At 49.0% G+C, this 13,465-nt stretch overlaps 1 protein-coding gene across 4 annotated transcripts in view; it reads left to right on the plus strand.

Annotated features, from left to right (window-relative positions):
• Positions 1-13,465, plus strand: part of LOC106561395 (SLIT-ROBO Rho GTPase-activating protein 1) — a 188,674-nt gene that overhangs the window by 129,674 nt on the left and 45,535 nt on the right. The window lies entirely within an intron of this gene.

Raw genomic sequence — 13,465 nt, forward strand, 5'->3', positions numbered from 1 at the left:
GGGGAAATGATACTCTAATTGTTTTATATTTCTGACATTTTGTCAGGAAATGCAGTTAGCCACGGTGTACTGTCGATTTGGGGCCAGATAGCACTGCATTTTGCTTTGTGCTTGTGTTTCCCAATAAGCAATGTAGTTTTGTTTTGACTGTGTTGTAATTTGTCTTATTCTGATTGATTGGATGTTCTGGTCCTGAGGTTTCATTGTATTAGTAGAACAGGTTTGTGAACTCAGCCCCTCGGACCAGCTGGATGAGGGTCCTGAGGCTTCAGTGTGTTAGTAGAACAGGTTTGTGAACTCAGCCCCTCGAACCAGCTGGATGAGGGTCCTGAGGCTTCAGTGTGTTAGTAGAACAGGTTTGTGAACTCCCCAGGACCAGCTGGATGAGGGTCCTGAGGCTTCAGTGTGTTAGTAGAACAGGTTTGTGAACTCAGCCCCTCGGACCAGCTGGATGAGGGTCCTGAGGCTTCAGTGTGTTAGTAGAACAGGTTTGTGAACTCAGCCCCTCGGACCAGCTGGATGAGGGTCCTGAGGCTTCAGTGTGTTAGTAGAACAGGTTTGTGAACTCAGCCCCTCGAACCAGCTGGATGAGGGTCCTGAGGCTTCAGTGTGTTAGTAGAACAGGTTTGTGAACTCCCCAGGACCAGCTGGATGAGGGTCCTGAGGCTTCAGTTTGTTAGTAGAACAGGTTTGTGAACTCAGCCCCTCGGACCAGCTGGATGAGGGTCCTGAGGCTTCAGTGTGTTAGTAGAACAGGTTTGTGAACTCAGCCCCTCGAACCAGCTGGATGAGGGTCCTGAGGCTTCAGTGTGTTAGTAGAACAGGTTTGTGAACTCAGCCCCTCGGACCAGCTGGATGAGGGTCCTGAGGCTTCAGTGTGTTAGTAGAACAGGTTTGTGAACTCAGCCCCTCGAACCAGCTGGATGAGGGTCCTGAGGCTTCAGTGTGTTAGTAGAACAGGTTTGTGAACTCCCCAGGACCAGCTGGATGAGGGTCCTGAGGCTTCAGTTTGTTAGTAGAACAGGTTTGTGAACTCAGCCCCTCGAACCAGCTGGATGAGGGTCCTGAGGCTTCAGTGTGTTAGTAGAACAGGTTTGTGAACTCAGCCCCTCGAACCAGCTGGATGAGGGTCCTGAGGCTTCAGTGTGTTAGTAGAACAGGTTTGTGAACTCAGCCCCTCGAACCAGCTGGATGAGGGTCCTGAGGCTTCAGTGTGTTAGTAGAACAGGTTTGTGAACTCAGCCCCGAACCAGCTGGATGAGGGTCCTGAGGCTTCAGTGTGTTAGTAGAACAGGTTTGTGAACTACCCCAGGACCAGCTGGATGAGGGTCCTGAGGCTTCAGTTTGTTAGTAGAACAGGTTTGTGAACTCAGCCCCTCGGACCAGCTGGATGAGGGTCCTGAGGCTTCAGTGTGTTAGTAGAACAGGTTTGTGAACTCAGCCCCTCGAACCAGCTGGATGAGGGTCCTGAGGCTTCAGTGTGTTAGTAGAACAGGTTTGTGAACTCAGCCCCTCGAACCAGCTGGATGAGGGTCCTGAGGCTTCAGTGTGTTAGTAGAACAGGTTTGTGAACTCAGCCCCTCGAACCAGCTGGATGAGGGTCCTGAGGCTTCAGTGTGTTAGTAGAACAGGTTTGTGAACTCAGCCCCTCGAACCAGCTGGATGAGGGTCCTGAGGCTTCAGTGTGTTAGTAGAACAGGTTTGTGAACTCAGCCCCTCGGACCAGCTGGATGAGGGTCCTGAGGCTTCAGTGTGTTAGTAGAACAGGTTTGTGAACTCAGCCCCTCGGACCAGCTGGATGAGGGTCCTGAGGCTTCAGTGTGTTAGTAGAACAGGTTTGTGAACTCAGCCCCTCGGACCAGCTGGATGAGGGTCCTGAGGCTTCAGTGTGTTAGTAGAACAGGTTTGTGAACTCAGCCCCTCGAACCAGCTGGATGAGGGTCCTGAGGCTTCAGTGTGTTAGTAGAACAGGTTTGTGAACTCAGCCCCTCGAACCAGCTGGATGAGGGTCCTGAGGCTTCAGTGTGTTAGTAGAACAGGTTTGTGAACTCCCCAGGACCAGCTGGATGAGGGTCCTGAGGCTTCAGTTTGTTAGTAGAACAGGTTTGTGAACTCAGCCCCTCGGACCAGCTGGATGAGGGTCCTGAGGCTTCAGTGTGTTAGTAGAACAGGTTTGTGAACTCAGCCCCTCGAACCAGCTGGATGAGGGTCCTGAGGCTTCAGTGTGTTAGTAGAACAGGTTTGTGAACTCAGCCCCTCGAACCAGCTGGATGAGGGTCCTGAGGCTTCAGTGTGTTAGTAGAACAGGTTTGTGAACTCAGCCCCTCGAACCAGCTGGATGAGGGTCCTGAGGCTTCAGTGTGTTAGTAGAACAGGTTTGTGAACTCAGCCCCTCGAACCAGCTGGATGAGGGTCCTGAGGCTTCAGTGTGTTAGTAGAACAGGTTTGTGAACTCCCCAGGACCAGCTGGATGAGGGTCCTGAGGCTTCAGTTTGTTAGTAGAACAGGTTTGTGAACTCAGCCCCTCGGACCAGCTGGATGAGGGGTCTGTCTTTTCTTTGCTCAGCTCTTGACATTGCAGGGCTTGGTAATGATATGAGAGGGGGTCAAAGTATTTTAGAAGTTTCCAAAACTTAATTGCTCTTTTTCAAGTTTTTATTATTAGTGGATATTGGCCTAATTCTGCCCTGCATGCATTGTTTGTAGTTTTCCTCTGGACATGTAGGAAAATCTTACAGAACTCTGCATGCAGGGTTTCAATGGGGTGTTTGTCCCTTTTGGTAAAATCTTGTTTTGCAAGTGGACCCCACACCTCACTGCCATAAAGTGCAATTGGTTCAATGACACATTCAGTTAGTTTTAGCCAAATTGTAATAGGTATTTCAATTTGATTTTTTTTTAATGGTGTTGAATGCCCTGCTTGCTTTCTCTCTCAGTTCATTCACTGCATCATTAAGGTGTCCAGTTGAGCTTATTTTTAAACCTAAGTAATTGTAGTGTGTGCAGTACTCTATATTTTGTACCAATTGAGGACTTTGGTCTAATTCCCTGAGATCTGGATCTTCTCTGGAAAATCATTATTTTAGTATTTTGGGGGTTTACTGGGTGCAGCAGGCGTAGGTCATCTGTGAAGAGTAGGCATTTAACCTCTGAATTATGGAGACCATCCACTCTTTTGCCATTTGCCTGAATATATAGTTAATGTTTTTTACTGCTAGATTGATTCCTTCTTTACTGTGAGTGAATGTTGTATCCAGAAAGTTATCTAAGAGTGTTTGGATATTTTGGTTCCAGGTTGCTTTCTGGTATTCTTCTGTGCTGTTTTGGGCCCAACTGTATGAATTTCTGATGTTGTATAGCTTATTGGGCTGGGAATGTGTGGTTGTTTCCATGTCTGTTCTTTTGAAGAACAATGTAATTTGGCTGTGATCAGACAGAGGTGTTAGTGGCTTGACAGTGAATGAGCTGATAGAGAAAGGGTCCATGTCTGTAATCATATAGTCTACTGTGCTGTGGCCAAGAGGTGAGCAATAGGTGAATCTCCCCAAAGAGTACCCCTGTAACCTATCATTGACCAAGTACAGACCCAGGCTTTGACAGAGCTGTAACAGATCCCTTCCGTTTTTGTTGATTGTGCTGTCACTGTTGTTTCTATGGGGGAGATGAAGACAGTTAGAAACAGTATGGCCTGTAATAAAGTTGTCCCCTTGTGTGGTTGTTAGATCGGGTATTATTCCTGTGCGCGCATTTGTGTCCCCACAGATGAGCACATTTCCCTGGACCTGGAAAAGGCACGTGTCTTCCTTAAGGGTGGGGAAGATCTCCTCTGAGTAATATGGGGATTCTGAGGGGGGGATATATATTGCACAAAGGAACACATATTTTTCTGGCAATACAAGTTATTTTTTCAGTTTTAACTTCTCTAGGGCCAGTGGGACGATTTCGTCCCACCTACGTAACAGCCAGTGGAATCCCGTGGCGCGTTATTCAAATACCTTAGAAATGCTATTACTTCAATTTCTCAAACATATGACTATTTTACACCATTTTAAAGACAAGACTCTCGTTAATCTAACCACACTGTCCGATTTCAAAAAGGCTTTACAACGAAAGCAAAACATTAGATTATGTCAGCAGAGTACCCAGCCAGAAATAATCAGACACCCATTTTTCAAGCTAGCATATAATGTCACATAAACCCAAACCACAGCTAAATGCAGAACTAACCTTTGATGATCTTCATCAGATGACAATCTTAGGACATTATGTTATACAATACATGCATGTTTTGTTCAATCAAGTTCATATTTATATCAAAAACCAGCTTTTTACATTAGCATGTGACGTTCAGAACTAGCATACCCCCCCGCAAACTTCCGGTGAATTTACTAAATTACTCACGATAAACGTTCACAAAAAACATAACAATTATTTTAAGAATTATAGATACAGAACTCCTCTATGCACTCGCTATGTCCGATTTTAAGATAGCTTTTCGGTGAAAGCACATTTTGCAATATTCTAAGTAGATAGCCCGGCATCACAGCTATTTAGACACCCACCAAGTTTAGCCCTCACCAAAGTCAGATTTACTATAAGAAAAATGTTATTACCTTTGCTGTTCTTTGTCAGAATGCACTCCCAGGACTTCTACTTCAATAACAAATGTTGGTTTGGTTCAAAATAATCCATAGTTATGTTCAAATATCCTCTGTTTTGTTTGTGCGTTCAAGACACTATCTGAAGTGTAAAGAAGGGTTACGCGCACAACGCGTTTCGTGACAAAAAAATTCTAAATATTCCATTACCGTACTTCGAAGCATGTCAACCGCTGTTTAAAATAAATTTTGATGCCATTTTTCTCGTAAAAAAGCGATAATATTCCGACCGGGAATCTGTGTTTTAGTACAAAGATAGAGAAAATAAAAACATGGGGTCGCCTCGTGCACGCGCCTCAGTCTCATAGTACTCTGACCGACCACTATCCAAACGCGCTAATGTTTTTCAGCCAGGGGCTGCCTCGACATCATTCAGCTTTTTCCCGGGTTCTGAGAGCCTATGGGAGCCGTAGGAAGTGTCACGTTACAACAAAGATCCTAAGTTTTCAATAAAAAGAGTCATGAGGACTGCAGATGTGCCCAGGGCAATAAATTGCAATGTCTGTACTGTGAGACGCCTAAGACGGCGCTACAGGGAGACAGGACGGACAGCTCATCGTCCTCGCAGTGGCAGACCACGTGTAACAATACCTGCACAGGATCGGTATATCCGAACATCACACCTGCGGGACAGGTACAGGATGGCAACAACAGCTGCCCGAGTTACACCAGGAACACACAATCCCTCCATCAGTGCTCAGACTGCCCGCAATAGGCTGAAAGAGGCTGGACTGAGGGTTTGTAGGCCTGTTGTAAAGCAGGTCCTCACCAGACATCACCGGCAACAATGTTGCCTATTGGCACAAACCCACCATCGCTGGACCAGACAGGACTGGCAAAAAGTGCTCTTCACTGACGAGTCGCGGTTTTCTTTCACCAGGGGTGATGGTCGGATTCGCGTTTATCGTCGAAGGAATGAGCGTTACTACGAGGCCTGTACTCTGGAGCGGGATCGATCTGGAAGTGAAGGGTCCGTCATGGTCTGGGGCGGTATTTCACAGCATCCTCGGACTGAGCTTGTTGTCATTGCAGGCAATCTCAATGCTGTGCGTTACAGGGAAGACATCCTCCTCCCACATGTGGTACCCTTCCTGCAGGCTCATCCTGACATGACCCTCCAGCATGACAATGCCACCAGCCATACTGCTCGTTCTGTGCGTGATTTCCTGCAATACAGGAATGTCAGTGTTCTGCCATGGCTAGCGAAGAGCCCAGATCTCAATCCCATTGAGCACGTCTGGGACCTGTTGGATCGGAGGGTGATAGCTAGGGCCTTTCACCCCAGAAATGTACAGGAACTTGCAGATGCCTTGGTGGAAGAGTGGGGTAACATCTCACAGCAAGAACTGGCAAATCTGGTGCAGTACATGAGGAGGAGATGCACTGCAGTACTTAATGCAGCTGGTGGCCACACCAGATACTGACTGTTACTTTTGATTTTGACCCCCTCTTTGTTCAGGGACACATTATTCCATTTCTGTTAGTCACATGTCTGTGGAACTTGTCTCTGTTGAATCTTATGTTTATACAAATATTTACACATGTTAAGTTTGCTGAAAATGAACGCAGTTGACAGGGAGAGGTCGTTTCTTTTTTGCTGAGTTTATATATTCCTATTCATTGAACAAGAAAACTGTTTGTACAATATGTGTGTGTGTGTGTGTGTGTGTGCATGCATGCGTCCGTGTGTGTGCGTGTTTAGTGTAGATGTATTGGAGGAGCTGTTTAATCTCACTCAACCCTACAGGGTTCTCCTGTCCTCTGACGACCTCTGCGTAGCTGCGCTGGTCCTGCTTTTGGGCCCTGTGGAGTGGAGCGGGGCCAGGTCTGGGCCGTGGGGATTCCTTTCTGGTCTGGTAGTGGTCTGGTAGGGGTCTCTGGGTGGTCCTCTGTCCAGTGCGGCATGGGGAGTTTGTCTACCAAGTGCCACGTCCTTTAGAGACTGTCTGTTTCCTACTGGTGGGAGTGGTCGTGCAGATGCTCTGGGGTGATTGTTGGGTGGTGAGCAACGTGCACGTTCGGAAGTAGGCCACACCCTCTGGTGATGTCAGCATTGACTTTCTGAATGGTACACGGATGAAAGTCTTTGCGGGGCAGCTGAGTGGAGATGGTGATGTGGGAGTTGGGGAACCACTCAGAGGCCCTCTGCTACTCTGTTGACCAGGCTGCCTACTCTCTCCTGCTCCTCTCGCAGGTTGTTGGTGCCGGTGTGAATGATAATGTGGCCTGGAGTGCCAAAGTCAGGCTGGGACAGGATGTGGAGTGCATCCTGCGTTTTTGGGCACCATATTTTGTACACCTTGTGGTGGGGGAAGAGTTTATCCTCTTGGATGAATTTCCCATTTGAGTCAATGAGGATGGCCACCTCAGTGGGTTTTACCAGAGTAGTGGGTTTACAGGCTGGGGTACACAGGATCTGTGTACATGAAGGTTGTGTGGGGGTGTGACAGGGGGCTTCTCTCTGTAGTAGGTGTCCCCATGTGAGCCTCCTTGTTGACTGGGGGTGTGGGTAAAGGGTTGTCGGTATGGGGGGGTGGTAAAGGTGGGTCAGTGGGGTTGTTAGGGGTGGTGAGGGGCTGCAGCTTCTCTCTGGGAGTCTCTACAGTCTGCTCTCTGTGCTGCAGCACCCTCTTGATGACAGACAACTCCTTTGCCATCCTCCATTACCTGCACTAGCTTTCTCCTCATGGTGGCCTTTACCTCCTCAAGCGCTGTGGTAAGGCTCTCTCCTCATGGTGGCCTTTACCTCCTCAAGCACTGTGGTAAGGCTCTCTCCTCATGGTGGCCTTTACCTCCTCAAGCGCTGTGGTAAGGCTCTCTCCTCATGGTGGCCTTTACCTCCTCAAGCGCTGTGGTAAGGCTCTCTCCTCATGGTGGCCTTTACCTCCTCAAGCGCTGTGGTAAGGCTCTCTCCTCATGGTGGCCTTTACCTCCTCAAGCGCTGTGGTAAGGCTCTCTCCTCATGGTGGCCTTTACCTCCTCAAGCACTGTGGTAAGGCTCTCTCCTCATGGTGGCCTTTACCTCCTCAAGCACTGTGGTAAGACTCTCTCCTCATGGTGGCCTTTACCTCCTCAAGCGCTGTGGTAAGGCTTTCTCCTCATGGTGGCCTTTACCTCCTCAAGCGCTGTGGTAAGGCTTTCTCCTCATGGTGGCCTTTACCTCCTCAAGCACTGTGGTAAGGCTCTCTCCTCATGGTGGCCTTTACCTCCTCAAGCACTGTGGTAAGGCTTTCTCCTCATGGTGGCCTTTACCTCCTCAAGCACTGTGGTAAGGCTCTCTCCTCATGGTGGCCTTTACCTCCTCAAGCGCTGTGGTAAGGCTCTCTCCTCATGGTGGCCTTTACCTCCTCAAGCACTGTGGTAAGGCTTTCTCCTCATGGTGGCCTTTACCTCTTCAAGCGCTGTGGTAAGGCTCTCTCGTAACTCCTGGACAGAGTTCTTAACCTGGTCCTGCACTGGTTGATCTGGTCCTGTAGAAGGTCTGTGTCTGGGCTGGAGGTGGTGTAGCTGAGGGCTGCTCCTTTAGCTCAGTAACCCATACCTCTAACAGAGCCAGCATGTCTCTCAGCAGGCTGATGGTAGTGTGGTCTTGGCTTTGGTGGTTGTAGGCAGGCAGGGGGAGGATATGCCTGTTGTGTGGGTATAGTTCTGGGCCTGGGTTCCTGCTGTTGGGGTGGTTGTAGGCAGGCAGGGGGAGGATAGACCTGTTGTGTGGGTGTAGTTCTGGGCCTGGGTTCCTGCTGTTGTGGTGGTTGTAGGCAGGCAGGGAGAGGATAGACCTGTTGTGTGGGTGTAGTTCTGGGCCTGGGTTCCTGCTGTTGTGGTGGGCACAGGCCGGGTAGTTCTGGGCCTGGGTTCCTGCTGTTGTGGTGGTTGTAGGCAGGCAGGGAGAGGATAGACCTGTTGTGTGGGTGTAGTTCTGGGCCTGGGTTCCTGCTGTTGTGGTGGTTGTAGGCAGGCAGGGAGAGGATAGACCTGTTGTGTGGGTGTAGTTCTGGGCCTGGGTTCCTGCTGTTGTGGTGGTTGTAGGCAGGCAGGGAGAGGATAGACCTGTTGTGTGGGTGTAGTTCTGGGCCTGGGTTCCTGCTGTTGGGGTACCTGAGGTGAGGGGAGAGGTCGGGGTGCTGTCCTTGGCTTTTTTTGTTTCCGCTATCTTCCTTAGGGTGGGGAAGTCCTGCACAACAAAGCTGAGTGCAGCCTCACTACCTTGGACCATGACAGTACCGTTCTGGTACATGTTTACTGTCCGAAACCTGTTTTCCTGGTCCTTATCGCTGTCCTCAAAAATGTGGATTTGTCTTCCCTTGTAGATGCCCATCTTTGTTGCATAGCTGAAATGCCTGGTTACAGCTGTATGCCAGGCATTAGTGTGGTCTGTGTAAAATAACTGTTTGTAACAGTCCTGTTGTATGAGCAGTCAGCAAAGAGAGTTTCTGGGTTCTCCCTCAGAATTCTGTGTTTAAAATTGACTCTTCCCTTCTCTGATTTGATTTCTGCTGGAGTCTCTGTCTCTGCTGCTGCTGGTTCTGCTGGCTCTGCCTGTGGCCTTGTTGCTATGGTTATCACCCGTAAACAGTTGGAGTTAGAAGTAAGCTAGCTGACAGATTTCAATTTGTCTAGCTAGCACGATTAAGATTGACAGAGTGAGTTTTAAAAGACCAATCTTTTCCTACGGTGTTGATCTTCAGTTGTACAATTTGATTACCTATATATTTTTTGCTAGTTTAATCGTGTTAATCTCACTCTTAACAACTAGAAAGTTATAACAAGTCAGGAGCTGTTCTTCTGCATGACCTCTCTCTCTCTTTCTCTCACTCTCTCTTTCTATCTTTCTATCTCTCTTTCTCTCGCTCTCTTTCTCTCTCTCTCTCTCTCTTTCTCTCTCGCTCTCTTTCTCCCTCGCTCTCTTTCTCCCTCGCTCTCTTTCTCTCACTCTCTTTCTCCCTCGCTCTCTTTCTCTCGCTCTCTCTTTCTATCTCTCTTTCTCTCGCTCTCTTTCTATCTCTCTTTCTATCTCTCTCTCGCTCTCTTTCTTTCTCCCTCGCTCTCTTTCTCTCTCTCTCTCTCTCGCTCTCTCTCTCTTTCTTTCTCTCTCTCTCTCCCTCTTTCTCTATCTCTCTCTCGTTCTCTTTCTTTCTCCCTCGCTCTTGCGCGCTCTCTTGCTCTCTCTCGCTCGCTCTCTCTCACTCGCTCTCGTTCGCTCTTGCTCGCTCTCCCTCTCGCTCTCTCTCGCTCTTTCTCCCTTTCTCTCTCTTTCACGCTCTCTTTCTATCTCTCTCTTTCTATCTCACACTCGCGCTCTCTTTCTCTTTCTATCTCTATTTCTATCGCTCTCTCTCGCTCTCGCTCTCTCTCTCTGCATGCTGGGAGTGTTTGGTGCATGCTGGGAATTGTGTGAGTGAGTACGAGTGTTGTGTAGAGTTAGATATCTTGGTTTTTCTTTTATGTATCCTTTTCTTGGTGCTATCTTTTTTTTCCTATGCATGATTAAGTTTATCATTTTTATTTAGTTGTTGTGGTAGAATTAAGTATATTATTTTTCGTGTCGAAATTACCCTGGTTTTGGCGGGGATGGCGACCCACATGGGGACGCCGTCCCTGTCACTTCGGCACGGTTTCAGGTGTGTTACTGAAGCTACTGTCACCGTGGAGGAGTTTCTGGTCGCCGTAGGAGAGAAGGTAGGATATGAGAATGTTGCTTATGCGTCACGGATGAATAAAGTGGTGGTGTTTTTTCTTAAAGAAGAGCGCCTTGTTGATCGTATGGTTGAGCATGGCGTACTTCTTAAAGGAATGTTTATTCAAGTTACGGCGCTTTCTCCGTCAACAAGGGTAACGATTTCAAATGTACCGCCGTTTATTCCCAATGAGCTATTGGAGCGCGAGTTATTGCGGTTTGGGAAGTTCGCAAGTTCAATTAAGATTGTCCCTTTGGGTTGCAAACACCCGGCATTGAAACAGGTTATGTCGATTCGGCGACAGGTGTTTATGTTTTTGGACTCACCGGAACAGACTTTGGAGTTATCGTTTAAAGTCAAGTATGACAACAGACTGTATATGGCTTATGCAAGTACGGGTAGTCAACTGTGTTTTGAGTGTGGGGATGTTAAGCGACATGCTTGCCCGAAAAGGGAGAAGGCAGAGGGAGGGGTGCAGGTGGTCCTTGTAACGCCTGGGCCCACTGATGTAGGGAGAGGTGGGCCTCGTAACGCCTGGGCCCACTGATGTAGGGAGAGGTGGTCCTCGTAACGCCTGGGCCCACTGATGTAGGGAGAGGTGGTCCTCGTAACGCCTGGGCCCACTGATGTAGGGAGAGGTGGTCCTCGTAACGCCTGGGCCCACTGATGTAGGGAGAGGTGGTCCTCGTAACACCTGGGCCCACTGATGTAGGGAGAGGTGGTCCTCGTAACGCCTGGGCCCACTGATGTAGGGAGAGGTGGTCCTCGTAACACCTGGGCCCACTGATGTAGGGAGAGGTGGGCCTCGTAACACCTGGGCCCACTGATGTAGGGAGAGGTGGTCCTCGTAACGCCTGGGCCCACTGATGTAGGGAGAGGTGGTCCTCGTAACGCCTGGGCCCAGTCATGTAGGGAGAGGTGGTTCTCGTAACGCCTGGGCCCACTGATGTAGGGAGAGGTGGTCCTCGTAACGCCTGGGCCCACTGATGTAGGGAGAGGTGGTTCTCGTAACGCCTGGGCCCACTGATGTAGGGAGAGGTGGTCCTCGTAACGCCTGGGCCCACTGATGTAGGGAGAGGTGGTCCTCGTAATGCCTGGGCCCACTGATGTAGGGAGAGGTGGTCCGACAGCGCCTGGGCCCACTGATGTAGGGAGAGTTGGTCCGACAGCGCCTGGGCCCACTGATGTAGGGAGAGGTGGTCCGACAGCGCCTGGGCCCACTGATGTAGGGAGAGGTGGGCCTCGTAACGCCTGGGCCCACTGATGTAGGGAGAGCTGGTCCTCGTAACGCCTGGGCCCACTGATGTAGGGAGAGGTGGTCCTCGTAACGCCTGGGCCCACTGATGTAGGGAGAGGTGGTCCTCGTAACGCCTGGGCCCACTGATGTAGGGAGAGGTGGGCCTCGTAACGCCTGGGCCCACTGATGTAGGGAGAGGTGGTTCTCGTAACGCATGGGCCCACTGATGTAGGGAGAGGTGGTCCTCGTAACGCCTGGGCCCACTGATGTAGGGAGAGGTGGTCCTCGTAACGCCTGGGCCCACTGATGTAGGGAGAGGTGGGCCTCGTAACGCCTGGGCCCACTGATGTAGGGAGAGGTGGTCCTCGTAACGCCTGGGCCCACTGATGTAGGGAGAGGTGGTCCTCGTAACGCCTGGGCCCACTGATGTAGGGAGAGGTGGGAAACTTGTACCAGAGGGAAACGTTATGCAGCAGAAAAATATTGTTGTAGAAGGTAAGGATGGATCTGAAGAGCCATTTCCTCAGACTGGTGAGGAGGTGCCCAGTACGAGTGCTGGGGTACAGGAGGGGGTTCATGTGGAGATAATCTCTCAGGTAGTGGAGGAGATTCCCACTATGAGTAATGTGGTACAGGAGGGGGTTCAGGTGGGGCTAGTCTCCCAGGTAGTGGAGGAGATGCCTGGTACGAGTGATGGGCTGCATGTGGGGAGTGTTGAGAGGGATGTGGTAGAAGGGAGTCAGGGGTCTGTGGCCTCAGCTGAGGAGGATCAGGAGAAGGATATGGATATCTCTATTGATAAGATAGCAGCTGGTGAGGACTCAATTTACAGTCTAGAGGAGGTAAATGAGTTCCTGGATCAGACTTTTGGGAAATCTGTCAAATTGGCAGATTTTTTTGATGTTGATAAGTTTGTGAGGTCAGCTGTGATGTTACAGAAGACGGTGGGGTTAGACCAGTTGAGTGAGAAGAAGCGTTTTCGCTTGAGGAAATGTGTTACTGCTGTCACAGCAGCAAAAGGTGGTGGGAAACGTGGTCAGGTTAAGAGAAAATGTAAATAATGATGATGATCATGTCTCATAGGGTGTCTTCTTTCTATTTGGTTTCTATGTGGTTTCTTCTGCTTTTCCTTTCTCTTTTCTATATGGAGGTACTAAGGGTAGGTTCTCTCAATATTAATGGTGGAAGGGACAGGAATAAGAGGGCCTGGGTATTAGAAGTAATAAAACAGAAAATGCTTAATGTAGTTTCTCTACAGGAGACATAGTGATGAGGCTAATGAGGTTGACTGGGGTATGTGGTGGGAGGGGCAGCATATACTCAGTCATGGTACTAATTTCAGTGTTGGGGTGGCAATTTTGTTTTCCTCAGGCTTAGGGGTGACTGTGGTATCTACAACAGAGATTGTCAAGGGACGGGCTTTATTGGTCAAGGTGAATGTTATGTTTTTTTTATTAGTTTTTTTGAATGTTTATGCTCCTAGTGAGGGTACAGAGCGTATTGCTGTTTTTGATCAAATAAAGGAAACCTTACGACAGTGTGACGAAGAGGGGTGTATGGTTTTAGGGGGGGACTGGAACTGTACAGTGGATTTTACTGTTGACCGCACTGCTGAAGAACCTCATCTGCAGTCAGCCACTTGCCTGTCTGGTCTATTAACTGAGTTTGAGCTTTCTTATGTGTGGAGAGTAAGGAATGCAAAAGTTAGGCAGTACACATGGCTAAAAGTTGTGCACTATTATATTGAAAGGTAGCCCACGATCTTGAACATCCTCTGCTTTTTCAGTTTTTTTTTTCCTGAACTGTAGACATACGTCTATATAACATTATGCACTTATAGACCATGTCATTGATTCAGAGCAGGGAGGCCCAGCCAACAGATATGGCTGTTA

Source organism: Salmo salar, chromosome ssa10 (assembly GCF_905237065.1).
Source record: "Salmo salar chromosome ssa10, Ssal_v3.1, whole genome shotgun sequence".
NCBI classification, from domain to species: domain Eukaryota; kingdom Metazoa; phylum Chordata; class Actinopteri; order Salmoniformes; family Salmonidae; genus Salmo; species Salmo salar.